General features: G+C 33.3%; 1 long non-coding RNA gene across 1 annotated transcript; it reads right to left on the reverse strand.

The window, feature by feature from the left end:
- Nucleotides 1–3,387: 3,387 nt before the first annotated feature.
- LOC111610854 lies at nucleotides 3,388–12,087 on the reverse strand. The gene is made up of 4 exons (XR_002753794.1): nucleotides 11,539–12,087; nucleotides 10,423–10,509; nucleotides 10,184–10,326; nucleotides 3,388–3,543 (listed from the first exon to the last, which is right to left on the reverse strand). It is a non-coding gene; the product is annotated as an uncharacterized LOC111610854 (long non-coding RNA).
- Between the last annotated feature and the right edge of the window lie 1,754 nt (nucleotides 12,088–13,841).

Consider the following 13,841-nt stretch of genomic DNA (forward strand, 5'->3'; position numbering starts at 1 on the left):
TAAAACCTAATTCCATTTTTAATAATCTTCTTTGATTTACATATTTTCTACAACTAATAAAAACATGTCCCATCGTTTCTACAGCATCACACCAACTACATAAATCAGTGAGATGTTTCCCCATCTTAAAAAGAGTTCCATTTAATGAATGAGTTCCATTGATGAACAGCCATAATCTCATATAATATATTTTGATGATTATTTGTACTTCATTTTCCAATACTCAACAATGCAGATAATAAATTACTACAAACTATTATTTTATTTATATTAGTATCCTCCACCCATTCTAAAGCTAATAATATAGCCCATAATTCTACTGCATATATACTGAGATAATTAGATGTTCTTTTTGAAATAATAATCTTTAATTCAGGAATCACTACTGCTATACTAGTTGCTTCATTTGGGGGATTTTTTGAACCATCAGTATAAGTTTGCAAATAATCATTATATTTATTCTCTATTTGATTATAAAATTCTTGGCAGATGTCTGTTATATTTCTTTTCTTAATATTTGATAATGATCTGTCTATATTAATATATTTCCATGTCCAGTAGGTCTCAAAAGCCACATCACTGTTGGACTAAATTCTTTGTTATATACATTAAATGATTTTGCTCTGTCATCCTCAACCCACCCAAAACTATTAATTTGTTCCTTTCCTCTTTCCCAACAATTTTCTAATACTTTCTTAACTGGATGACCTTCATTATGTCCTTTTAAACTTATCCAATAATTGACCATTATCTGTTGTCTCCTGATACATAATGGCATTTCTCCTGATTCTACTTGTAAAGCTCATACTGGAGTTGGTTTAACTGCCCCTAAACAAATTATCAATGCTCTAGCTTGAATAACATCTAGTTTTTTAAATCTAGATTTAGCCGCTGAACCTTACACCACACTCCCATCATCTATTCTTGACCGAATTAGTGACACATAAACATTTTTAAGTGATTCAAAACTTACACCCCATGTCAACCCTGCTAAACACCTCATAATGTTAAGAACCGTTTTACTTTTCTCCATAATATGTTCCATGTGATTTTCCCAAGTTAGTTTAGCAAAAACTACTCCCAAAAAACAAAAACAATCAACCCTTTCTAACTCTTTCCCATATAAATACAACATTTTATCAACCCCAATTTTTTATTTGTAAAAAACATTACTTTTGTCTTCTCAATTGAAAATTTAAAACCCCCTCTATCCCCCACTTACCCACTTTATCTATACCTTCCTGAAGTTTTAAAATAAGATGTCCTACATTTCTTCCCCTTTTCCATAACGCTCCATCATCAGCAAAAAGTGACTTGCCAAAACTAATTGATAATTCTTTAAAAATATCATTAATCATAACTGAGAATAATGTTGGGCTTCCTTGAGGAATTACATTTTCTATTTTACATGATTGTGAAACATGAGGTCCTATTTTGACTTGAATAGTTCTATCACATAAAAAAAATCCCATAACCAATTAAACATATTACCTCCTTTACCTATCTGATGTAATTTAATCATTAACCCTTCCCTCCATAACATATCATATGCTTTTTCCACATCAAAAACACAGCAACAACAGTTTCCTTGTTAATCTGAGCTTCTCTAATATCTTCTAAACATAAAACAGGATCTATTTCTCCTCTTCCTCTATGAAAACCACTCTGATAAGGAGCAATTATATTTCTTGACTCCAAATATTGTATTAATCTCTCATTCACCATCCTTTCCATCAGTTTACACATATTAGAAGTTAAAGCAATCGGTCTGTAGTTTCCAGGATTACTATGATCTTTCCCAGGTTTCTTTACTGGAATAACAATCACTTCTTTCCATTTACAAGGCAGTCTCCCCTCTTTCCAAATCTTATTATACAAAATTACTAATTTATTTAAAACGTCATCACTCACATGTCTTAGCATAATATAACACACTTCATCTTTACCTGGAGCACTATTCCTGGTTTTATCCAAAGCTCTTTTCAGTTCTCCAATAGAGAAGGGATAATTCATCAGATCATCAGTATTACTCCCCTTCCTTCTTAAAATTTCATCATTTTTCTTTTAAGTTTTCTCTCTTCCCTGTATTTCATTAACTGATAAATGTTTCCCACTATGTATCTCCACAAACATGCTTGCTAAAATATCAGCCTTTTCCTTATCAGTTACTGCTACTATATTGTTTTTATTAAGTATTGGATAACTCCATTCTCTTCTACCCCCTCATTTCCCCCCCCACAATTTATTTATGCTTTAACATGAGGTACAGTGTAAAGGCAATGCAATAGTTATATAGTTACAGTGTACCTTTAAATACAAACATAATTGTGCTAGAACAAGCCCAATTATACCCACATATATACACCTACACAAAATGCATAATGGATCAAGTCAAAGTAAACATATTATTATATATATATATTATATATATATTATTTGTTTTCTATAACCGTGGTGTAAATAACTGTACGCTGGACTCATTTAGGAAAATGTTTTTGATATTTTAGCTCGCTGCAAGAATGGCTAATTTCAATGTTCGTCTTGTATGTTTTAGTGTATGGTGGCCAAAGTGATGGCACAAGGCCACTCTTCAATAAACAAGTAAAAAAGAAAGAAGTTTGGTTATTGGAGCATCGGTGTCTGGCTGTCTAGCTGCTGAAGGAATCGAAAACTCAGGGCAAGAGCAGCACAATAATCTTAATGTGAGTTATTACAGATGTTCTTCTGAACAGAAACCAAGAGTAATCTCTTATTGTAATTATTTGATACCAAAGTTACAGTTACTTGTTTTACTTGTGTTCCCACCAGTGTAAGTGTAAGTAAGTGTTCGCACAAGTAAACCAATATTAATATAAGTATTTTACTTTGAATCTTTACTCAAAATGTAATTTTAAAGATTTCATTCTTTAAAACTTTCATGCTTTGAAATAAATAGTCTCAACTATTTTTTATAAATCTTCAGGCTGGAAGCTTACTTCCTCTTTTTCCAGGGAACCTGCTCTTCCTGTCTCATGACTCTGTCTGTCTGACTATGATTTCTTATTATTAGATAGAAAAACAGAAGTTGAATTAAAGCAAAGTTTGCAGGAGACAAAAACAACACACACAGCCAGATTTATTTTATTGATGTTTGAGTCTACTGTTGGGTCTAGATGTCACTTGTGTGATTAATTTTAAGGTAACTTTATTTATTGTTACTGTTAAACTAAAATCTCCAGCATGGGGAAGTGGGATGATCTCAGGTTTCCTTGACGGTGTAATGATCACTACCGAAATACTTATTTTTGACTTGACAATCACATAATGGAGCTAAACAACTAGAGACAAATGTTAAATCCAATACAGATTCCTTGTCATGAGGTGCGGTGTGAGGTGGTGAGGCAGCAGGCGGGAGACCCAGGATGTGAAGAATAAATGATTTTAATGAAGATTGTCCAGAATAACACAGTCCAAAATGTCCAAAAACACCAGGCGGTACGGCCGAGCTGAAGCCAGGGCTAGACGCCAGTAGCAACCGGTAAACACGAAGGACGAGACGACGGACTGAGCACACAGACAACAGGGACAAGAACGCCAAGTTAGACGAGGATCCGACAGATACACAGAGACACCCTGATTACCTTGTAATCAGGGAACGAGACACACCTGGGAAACAATCAAGGGAGGACAGGACAGCAGGAAGAACTCAGAAAACTCAAAATAAACACACAGAAAAACACAGATACTGACATTCCTTACCTGAATTAATATCAATTCTTGTCTTCTTACCATTATTCAAACATACAAGATTATTACTATCTAAAAAATCTTCTAAAACTTTATCATTATAATCAACTTTTTCACTTCCCCATAATGAATGATGCTCATTAAAATCTCCACACCAAATAATATTTCCTTTCATATCCATCTTCTCAAGTTTACTTATTTCAAGCTTCTTACAGGGATTGTAAAAATTTATAATCAATATTACCTTCTCTTCTATCCATATTTCAATTGCTCCTTCCTTAATCAGAGAAAGACACCCTCCCCTATTTCCTTCTTCTCTATCATATCTCACTGCAATATATCCATATACTCTGAAGTCCAAAAAAGGCTTCAGTCAAGTTTCCTGTATACAGATTATATCAGGTTTTACTTCCTGCTCATAAATAAACTGTTTAAAATCTTGACCATTTGACAAAAGACTCCTTGGATTGTAAGATTAAAATTATCCTTCTTGACTACATAGTTCTCCCCTTATATCTTCCCATCAAATATTTTTCAAATCTAAGCTATGGCATGCTGCCTTGACAATAATCTGAATCCTTTCCGTCTTTGATTTCACATCTGAGGTTGCATTTGTTACTCCTGCAATAAAAGTCACCATTTTCTTTTTTTCCTCTTCAATTTTCCTTTCGACCATTTCCATAACCTTTTGAATTACTTGCTTTTCTCCTGTCAAAGATTTTCCATTTTGTTTCTCTCTTTCAACCATTTTACATGCCTCAGCATATGTTACTTTCTGCATAACTTTTATTTTCTGTATAATTGTTTGCCGTTTCATCACTTAAAGCAGGGGTGTCAAACTCAAATACACAGTGGGCCAAAATTTTAAATTGAACAAAGCCGCGGGCCAAGGTTGAACAAATGAATCTTTTAATATGGACCCAAACAAGTTTTGATTTAACAATAAATATTGAACAAGCAAGGCTTATATAACTTAAAAGTGCAGGCGTGCAAAATTGAGTTGCTAAAAATAATAATAAAACATATAAATGGAATATTAAATAAAATTTAAATAAAAATTGAATGCCTTCCTTTCTGAGGTAAATGTCAAAATTAGCTTTGTACACAGGCTAATAAATTTGAAAATAAAATAACATAACTATGAATAAATCATTAAATAAACTATGAATAAACCATTCAGGCCTTGGAGTAACAAGAAAAGGTGCATAGAAAACTTATTTATTGCTCATTTTGCGACACACTCTGATGCAGCCAAGCCAGATACCTGGCATCTTTTCTTGGATGCCAGTTCATCAATGTCGGGGCTCAGGGTTTGAGCTGAGGAAACCTTCATTATCGAACAAAGATGTTCATAAGATAAGATAAGATTTATTGTCATTATCGAACAAAGATGTTCGTTAGTCAGACGTCTCCTGTGAGACGTTTTCGTCATCTTCACTGAGGAGAAAAGTTGCTCACATACATATGTAAACAGATATTCTGTCTCCCACCTGTCCAGAAAAGTTCTATTTTCTGCCTTTCTTTTCGCCATGTTTTGGTGGGGTAACACAGTGACAGCTGTAGTTTGAGGTCGCAGTGAGGTTTGGGGGAGAGATGCGGGGATGCGGGGTGCGCCGGGGCTTTCACCGAAGGAGTGCGCAAGAAGACGGATCACCACCTTCCTAATACATCCATGTCTGCTACCATAAGTGCTACTGACACAGAGGAGGAGGCGTGTCTGCCTCTGTCCTGATTGACGCGCCAAAAATACAGCAGAGCATTATGGGATTTGTAGTATAAGTGGTGAATGCGGCGTCACAGCGTTGCCACTGTATAATACCGGCGGACCGGCTCTAATATTAATTTGAAATTACCTCGCGGGCCAAATATAATTACACTGTGGGCCAAATTTGGCCCGCGGGCCAGAGTTTGACACCTATGACTTAAAGCAACACATCCCCAAAAAGCAACACTGTGTTCTCCTCCACAGCACTTTGGTTTAACTCCAACTCCACATTTTCCATATTCATGGTCTCCAGAACATCGAGCACATCTCCGTTTTCCTTTACACATTTTTGCAACTTGGCCAAATTCCTGACAGTTGAAACATCTTACTGGTTTAGGCACAAATTCCCTGACACTAAATCTTATTAAACCAAAGAAAACCTCCTTTCTTTTGTTTCAAACTCCACCAACACAGTTTCTGTCTCAACTTTCTCTGGACCCCTTGTCAGCCTTCATGCTCCTTTTACTTCCTTATTCCTTTCTTTTAAATTCCCAACTAAATCTTTCACATTTACACTTAAAGGCACTCCTGTGATAATTCCTTTACTTTCATTATTTCTTTTTTCACCCACTCTAACAACTTTAACTTTAAGTTCTAACTTTAACTTTACACATCCATCCCAGTTTCTTTGCTTTTTCCACCTGAACTTCCGAATTACATCCAATCAGAAGATTTCCGTCTCTCCGTATCTTGGCATGTTTAATTTCTCCAACATGCGCTTTAAGTGCTTTTGTTAACTTACGTGGATCAATCTTCTTAACCCCTTCTCCTTCATCAAATCTTACTATAATATTCATAGTTGGATTTTTTATTTCTTCCGCTTTTTCCTCAATGCCTTCACTATCAGTGCCTTCTGTACTTTCCTCACTTCGCTTTTTCCTCTTTCTTTCAGCAGCTTGCTGCTTCTTACTACCCTTCCCCAGCTTTTCCCACTCTTTATCTTCATTTTGACCACCCATCTCTTCCTCGTCACTACAATCCACACTATTCCAGTTACTTCTTTCTAAACCCATCATTGCCATGTTCTGATTTAAGTCCGAGCTAACAGCTGCTTTTGCCATCTTTCTTTAACCTTTTGTTTAAAAATTGATTTGATTTCTTCTTTACTGAATGGTACCAAAATATTAATATAACTATTTTTTGTAGCTTGTTTTGCATATTTATCTACCAACTCCTTTCCTTTTATTCCTACATGTGATGGTATCCATGTAAAAATAACTAATAAACCTGGTGCCTGAATTCTATAAATTAATAACTGAATCTCTAATAAAAGATCTGGTCCACTAATAGCATGATTATTTTTTTATGAATATAATGATGAACTTGAATCAGAACATATTATACTTCTTAATGGACAAACTTCCTCAATCCATCCTAAAGCTAAAATGATTCCCATCATCTCTCCTGCATAAGCTGATACTCCATCAGTAATTCTTTTGCATTTTTTAATACTAAATTCTGGAACAATGAATGACACCCCATTATTGCTATTTGAATTGTTTGAAGCATCTGTATAAACCTGGACATACCCATAATACTTACTGTCTAAATATGATTGTACTGAATATGGATCTAAAAGGTTTTCTTTTTCCCTTTTCTCCAACAAAGTAAAATCAACAACACTATTATGAAATAGAGACAGATGAACTGGTGAAAGAGGAACTGTTTGACTGATATGAGATAAATCAAAGTCTTTTACAATATTTTCTATCTCCCATCCAAAAGAATTTAAATTATTTTTTTTTCCTTTTCCCAACTAGATTTTAAAATTTCTTGACATTAATGATTTCCATCATGACCCTTTTAATGACACCAATAAGTTTTCTTTAACTTCTTCTAAGATGAAGTGGCATCTCTCCCATTTCTACCAGTAAGGCTGACGTTGGAGTTGTTCTGACAGCTCATAACCTCAAAGCTTGATACTGAATATTATCTAATTTTTTGAGTAATGTTTCTGATGCTGATCCAAAAGCTATACCATAATCAAAAACAGACCATATTAAACCAGTATATATTGTTTTCAATGCTTTTCTCTCAGCACCCTTCTCACTCCAAACATCTCATTACGTTTGAAACTCTCTTACGCTTATCCAATACTTTTTTAATATGAATTTTCTGTGAAGGAAAAATTTAGTAACAATGTTTAAATAAATTTGAATGTACACTTTATGATGTTTTTATTAAAGGTTTGCACTCAGTTGCAGCTCAACAGGACATATGCTCTTCTGACCCGCCTCAAATAAGTGAAGACCAGGGTGTTCAGCAGTTAGAAATGTGAGACATGGCTAAGGTGATAAGCGTAGATTGTAGAAATTCAGTTTCTAGTATCTGTTTAACCATCAGCAGAGAGGCCTTCTTGGAGAAACGCCTAGAGTTGAGCTGTGAATGTGTATGCAACTCTGATCCACTGGAACTGACAGATAAATAACTTATAGATTTTTACCTGACACTTGAGCCAGGGGGTGTGACTACGTAATGTGTGATGTATCCTATGTAAATGAGGGAACGTTCAGCCCCAAGTCAGAACTCATCTGATTCTCACTGAGATGTGAGCTTTGTATGTTTTCTCCATTTGCAAATGTTAATTAAAGCTGTGTTTGTGCTCTTTTAAAGCTGAAGTTTGGTCTCGAATTTTGTGCAACTTAACATTTCCAAGTAGGTTTTTCATCCAGCCATAAACCCAAAAACTTAAATTCCTTTACCCTTTCTAACTCATGATTATATATCTGCAGTTTTAAATTTTTAGATACTTTCTTCCTTGTAAAAAATAAAGTCTTTGTTTTCTCTATAGAAATTTTAAATCCCCATTTAAAAGACCAATCTTCTATTATTAATTGCTTCTTGTATCTTTCTAACAATAAAATTAAATTTTTTACCAGATTGCTCCATCATCAGCAAATAAAGAAAACCCCATTCCTCTCTCCAAATTATCAAACATATCATTAATCATAATAGAAAAAAACAAAAGACTCACTATACTTCCCTGAGGCGTACCATTTTCAACAAAAAACCTTTCTGACAAATTCTTACTTGTATTGATCTATCTTGTAGAAAATCTTTTATTCAATAAAACATTGATCCACTAATTCCCTTTTTTTTTAAATTTATTTAAAAAACCTCCTTTCCACATCATATCATAAGCTTTCTCTATATCAAAGAAAACAGCCACCACACTCTCCTTATTAATTTGCCCTTTTCTGATTTCATGTTCTAAACATAGAATAGGATCCATAGTCAGCCATAGATATCGCCAGGTGTTACTGTACTTCCGGTAGGAATACTGCTTTGGTTGCACCGCCACCATGTGGTGCAGAATGGGAACTGCAATAGAAATGAATGTGTAATATTCCTGTGAATAATCAGAGGTGGGCAGAGAACCCAAAAATTGTACTCAAGAGTAGAACTACTTCAACATATCTTTACTCAAGTAAAAGTACAAAATAACCATCCACAGAAATACTTGAATAATAGTAAAAAATATTTAGTAAAAGAGGAGACTCCAGAGTAACTTATCATTTTAAAAATTACACCACCAGACAGACCAAAATGTAAACATATGTTCACATTTTGGTATTTGAAAGATGAAGAATAAAAATATTCCATATAAACATCATCAGACAATAACAAAATCAGACCAAAAAAAAAATTCCAAATCAGTTTCTTTCAGTTTAAAACTTATGAAACTTTAACAAACATTCAGGTGTGTGTCTGGTGAAGTTTTGTTAAAAACACCTTTGTTCTTCACTCAGTGAAGTTAATATCTAGAAATTTTACTCAAGTAAGAGTAAAGAGTTAATTAACTTCATAATAAAGTCACTCAAGTAAAAGTAAAAAGTACAACATATAAAAATAAATTTTTGTCCAAAAAGTTACTCCAGTAGGTGTAGCTAATTACTGTCCAGCTCTGGAAATACGACTGAAAAAAGACTGTTATTGACAGGTAATTTATTTATTAAATCACATTTAGAACATTTTCTTCCCGGTATTAAATGTTTCACTTACATCTATTAAGAAACATTTAAAAAGAGAATATTACATTTTACCAACAAAAAACAATATTTTTAATGCAGAAAATTGGACTGTTATTTTCAAAAGGTATATTTTATCTGACAAACTGTTGGAATTAAAGTTCTAGTTTACTGAATATGACCAGTTAGGATTGAAATATTTCATACTTTTGGAAAAAAATGTTTATATTATTTGGATTTGAGAAAGAAATTTGTTTCTTAATGTAAAAGAAACAAGCTTCTCACAAAAAAACCCAACACAATATATAAGGAGTTTATATTTTTCAATAATCATTGAAAAACTTATAGCTTTTTCATGTTGCATTGGTAAATGTAATTTTTTCCTAACTGGGTCCCTGTAGAACAATAACATTAAGAAACATAATGAACAATATAAAATAATTAATTACATTATTTAACAGAATATTTATTAATATATATATTATATTTACCAAATAAATATTAACATTAACAAAGGTTACAATTATGTCTATGTTAAAATTATATAGAGAGTTATATATATATATGTATGTCAGTCATAAAGTAATTTAAACTTCTTTAGTTCTGCAAACAAACTTGCATCTGACTGGCTGACCCGGGCAAACCTTTAGACACAGACCAATCAGCGTGTGCATACCAGTTTTAGTCCCGCCTTCATTAGGAACAACCCAAATTTAAAGTTTACCTGAAGAAGTTCTACTTGGATAGATGGTGTTTACTCCACTGGGAAGTTTTGGTCCTCGTTGTGGATGTCATTACAGTCAACTTGCACTTTGACCTCTTCACAGCTGACCAGCAGTGGAGCCCAGAGGAAGAGAACCATGACAGCTAGGAGACAGAATATGGAAACTTTTCAACATCACCCATCAAAGAAACACTGATAAACATTCATTTAGTCAGATTAAACCTGATTTCTGTTCATACCTTTTCTTGTCCTGGATGTAGTGCTTCCCGATTTGCAGCCTCAGCATCACCATATGAAAGAAACTGGTCAAACGCAGCAAAACTCACCTGTGAAACAATGAAATAAAACATGTATTTCGCCAATGTTGTACATATAATAAGAAATTATTAAATAATTTAAATTGTAATGATTTAAATATGTATTAAACAAAACAATGAGGCAATAAAAGTTATACAAATTATTCAATTATTTATTTTATTGTTAAATTTAATTTAATTAAATTTCATCATTTTACTGATAACATTTTTAAATATTCTTTTGTAAATTAGCTACATATAACAAAGTTTAAGTTTATAGTTTTTGTTGCCCCCTGCTGGCAGAAATTATTTTAGTTTGTTGTTGGTGTGATATTTACATTTATGCTGCAAATTGTAAAATCTTTAATTGTAGCTACAAAAACTACAATCTTTGCTGCAGATCATATCAATCGGTCAACAATTTAACACCAACAGGAGGCGAAAATATCTAATTTAAATCATCAACACATGAGTTTTAGTGGCTTTTTAAAGTAAAATTAATTTTTTTTAAATACAGATTCACAAATCAGTTCCAGTTAAGTTTCCATCTTTCAACGGTTTTGTGTGCAGAGGTTTAAAATAACACACACACACACACACACACACACACACAGGTGCAGATATGCTACCTGACCAGTACTCTCACCCACTGCTAAGGAAACAAAAACTAAAACCCAAAGTATTCGGGTGGAAGGTGAAAGGCAACAAAAATATGGACAGTGAAATAGTTTTTATTAAAGATAAAGGCCACATTTAAATCAGCATTAGTTAGTTTTATTAATGGGTTCAGTTTTGGTCTGAACTGTTCGGTTTCGGTTGAACAAAGGCAAAAATGTTTCTCATTCCAGATCCGTGTGTCACACTTTCCTCTTTCATCCTTAATTACTTAAAAACATCTGACAACTAACTGTCTGCATTAATCACATCCAGAACGGCTCACATTATTTTATTGTTTGATAATTAAACACTAAAATCTAAAAATTATCACTGAAGATTCTCAGATTATGTCTTTTCACCATAAAGCTCATTAATTAAATCCCTTGTTTTTGTTTTGTTTACATCGTTCCTATCAGGTGTGAAGTTGCCGAAAAGGAAGTTGGCGCAGGAATTAAAGCAAAGCGTTTCCAAAGAGACGGGTCAGCAGATCAGGTCCAACTGGTGTTAAATGGCCTCTGCTGGCTTTTCAACTGTTTCCTTCCCAGTTTCAGCTGGGAACCAGTCGAGCTCTCCATGCTGGTTAATAGACGGAGGTGGAGAGAAAACAATCACAGAGGATTTAATACAGTAAAAGTCACAATCAATCAATCAATCAATCAATCAATCAATCGGTTGGTAAATTTGTTTTGTGGTTCTTTTTCTGTGAACATTATGTCAAATATTTATGCCTGCTTTTCCATTATTTGTTTGGTTTTTATGCAGGTTTTCCACCATTTTGATTTGTTTTGTGTTATTTTTTTGGCTACTTGTGCATTTAAGTTTCTTTTCATATCAATTTTGTCTTATAGTGGCAACTTTTGTCTCTTTTTAATGTTTTTTCTATATGTTTCACCAGTTTATTCTCCCAGTTTTAAACTATTTAAAAACCGAAGTAGTTTAATCCAAAAATAAAATTAGATTCTTTTATTTGTGTGACTAAGAACAAAAATGTTTTGTTTTCATCTGCATCACACACTATCAGAGTTTTTCTTTGTAAATTTAAAACTGAATCGCTTTGGTTAAGTTATTCCAACATTTTGAAATTATACAGGAATAAAGTCGGAATATTGGCTGATTAAAGTCAAAATAATATGAGAATAAAGTTGTAACATTATGAGAATATGCATTAATACATGGTAGTATAATAATCTATTATATTCCCACATGACTTGAATAGAGTCAAAATAATGTGAGAATAAAGTTGGAATGTTGCCAGATTAAAGTTGTAATATTATGAGCATAAAATCATAACTTTAGCAGAATAAAGAAATCAATATGGGAATAATGTCAAAATAATGCAAAAATAAAATCATAATATTCCCAGATTAAAGTCATAATATTATGAGAATAAAGTTGGATCTACAAATTTATTCTCATATTATTTCAACTTTAATCTGGGAATATTATGACTTTATTCACATAAATTTATATATTTTTAATTTTCTTAGCATGGACCTAACACTCTATCATAGATCTGTGGATTTGTCTTTTTGACATTTTTGTAGTTTTTAGATTTATATTCCATCAGTTCCTAATAGATTCCTTATCTCTGGGTGAATATTGTAAATATTAGCTCAGTTTTACTGTTTTGCATCCTTTCCTGTTTCCTAATCTTTATTTAGAGGGGCTGTGGCCTCCGTCCTTTGCACTCTCTTGCCCTGTACCTTGCAGGCGGCACCTCTAATTGTTTAAAGTGTTACAGTGTTAGCGACAGAGAAGGAGGAAAGAGAAGGAGGCACATCTGGCCAGACTGCTCCAACAGCCCGGGCAGCATACCTTCAGCCTTCCTCCACTCCTCTTCAGATGAACTCCAACACCCAACGCTCCCTCTGCTCTACTGATAGGCTGTTCACACCTTTATTTACAACCTTATTTTGGCATCTAGATTGTGTTAATCTGAATCCAACCACAAAGGAGTTGCTAGAGTAGAGTAGAAAGGCAAACTTTTACTATAAGTGTTGTTATTAGAGAAAACAAAATACTTTTTAGCTAAGAAAAATAACACAACATGTTCTCCAATTGATGAAAACCCCTCATTTTGGAACTAAATCTGAAATAAGTGATGTGAAAAGCAACTGTTTCACAATGAATTATTGCTAGAATCACTCCTAAACAAATAATTTAAAGAAAATATAGAATAAGTGTTCATCTAACTGTTTTCTTTTTACAGTCAGCACTGAACTAAAGTAAAAATGGCTGCAATAAACCAAATGAGGAATAAAAGGAATAAAAATACAAAAAATACTCACCATACACAAATACATTATACCAGTTTAAAGAAAAAATAAAATTAATGCTCATTTAACTGTATTCTCTTTAAAATCAAAATGGTTGCAACAAATCAAATAAAAGAATTAGACAGATTTATCAGCTTTAAAATTTGTGCTCTTTAAATTATTGGTGTTGTTCAGTTAAAACAATCCAGAAATTGTCGGTAGATCTGATTCCCTTAAGTTTACGGACCGAAACGAGTGGGCTGGACAATATGGCTGAAAAACATATCACAACATAAACGTTTCAAACCAGTCGATGCAGATAATTACTGATAAGTTTTATTTTGTTTTAAACATCTGAAATATTGCCAAACTGGTGGCGTGACATTTCCTCTCTTACCCACAGTTTTCATTCCACGACGTTGTTGTGTATTTTTCAGCCGCGGTGGCAAA

Source organism: Xiphophorus maculatus, chromosome 14 (assembly GCF_002775205.1).
Source record: "Xiphophorus maculatus strain JP 163 A chromosome 14, X_maculatus-5.0-male, whole genome shotgun sequence".
NCBI lineage: Eukaryota > Metazoa > Chordata > Actinopteri > Cyprinodontiformes > Poeciliidae > Xiphophorus > Xiphophorus maculatus.